The sequence below is a fragment of the Cryptotermes secundus genome, unplaced genomic scaffold, assembly GCF_002891405.2.
Source record: "Cryptotermes secundus unplaced genomic scaffold, Csec_1.0 scaffold225, whole genome shotgun sequence".
Lineage (NCBI taxonomy): Eukaryota > Metazoa > Arthropoda > Insecta > Blattodea > Kalotermitidae > Cryptotermes > Cryptotermes secundus.
Window position 1 is genome coordinate 39,893 of NW_019731218.1, and position 1,490 is coordinate 41,382.

The following is a 1,490-nucleotide window of genomic DNA, read 5'->3' on the forward strand; positions in this document are numbered from 1 at the left end:
AATTAATTCCTGGTACTCATTTCTATTAGAGGCTGAGTAAACCCCAGTGCCTAGTGCGGCTGGAAGGATTAGGTCAACTGAAAAATATCCAATGACCTCATCGGGACTTGAATCTGCGACCTGCCGGCTTACACACTATAATAAATTTACACTCGGAATAGAATCCTAGAGAATGCTCACTGGAGCATTAAGCCTTAGATTAAGTATTTCACAAGATGTACTTATAGTCCTTACTATGGACCGATTGTCCAAATAAACTGAGATATAAAAAAAACTCATGAATATACAGAGTTGTTTTTATTGCTAGTGGGGTGGGACTAGGTCCCTTGTATTGCGGCCACTTCTGGCCTATTGTAGCAGCCCCAGATGATAGGTGAGGGTGACTGTGGAGCAAGTGTTGGAATGAAGATTGGCAGGGGAAACCGAAATACTCGGAGAAAACCTGTCCCAGCGCCACTTTGTCCACCACAAATCCCACTTGACCAGACCCGGGATCGAACCCGGGCCGCCGCGGTGGGAAGCCAGGAACTAACCGCTTGAGCTATGGTGCGGCCGTGTTTATACAGAGTTACTAAAATGATTCATTCCATTTCAAAACACTATATTGGTCGCCCCATGCTTTTCCGTTTACACAGACAACCAGTATCCTTAAACTGCCAATACCACCACAGAACGCTCTGTTTACGTGGCGGTTCTATTCTGTGCTCTGTTCTGAATGCATGCTGCACTGCAATAACAGACGAACATCGCATGTTCCAATTCCAACACACAGAAACTCGTCGCCATTTTGTGAGGCGCTGCACTCATGCTGCCAACTGGTGTATCTCGATGCAAACTTGGTGAGTTTGCGGTTCTTTTCATATATAATCATATTTGCATGTGCAGTTCTTTGGAAAATATAGTGTTTTGAAATAGGATGAATCATTTGTAGTAACTCTGTATTACATGCATACCATGTGTGCAAGAGACAGTCACTAGTTCCTAACCCGAGCCAAGTCAATTCAGTGCTCAGCATCGGTTTGTATATTTGTGTTAGAACCGGGGACGAGCACCGAGTAGGGTGTTGTCCTCCGCGGCGTTGTCATGACTGCGCGTTTTGTTGATTCTCCGAAGTCATTACACTGGATGAGTATCACAGTTATTTGTGTTATGACATAGCAACGATAATTTGTAAGTGGAATAGGGTTGACAGCGAGAAGGGAGTAACTAATGGCCGATGGTCTTTCCTCTGTAATTTCCGGATGGGAGCTAATATCCGGTGCTGACAAGGTAAAGACACAAACTGCAACACTTCGTACAGGTTATGTGCACGCTCCTTCTACTTCCATTGTTGTCGCTTTCTGCTGAGGTACTTCACTGTTTATTTTATTTCAAATATAATGGGTTTGATACATAGCTACCGTTAAAGTACACGATGAATGCCAAATTGTAATGCGTAGTCAGCTAGCACAGTTCTTCCCATCCATGCTAAACCTGCAAACTGACGAAGA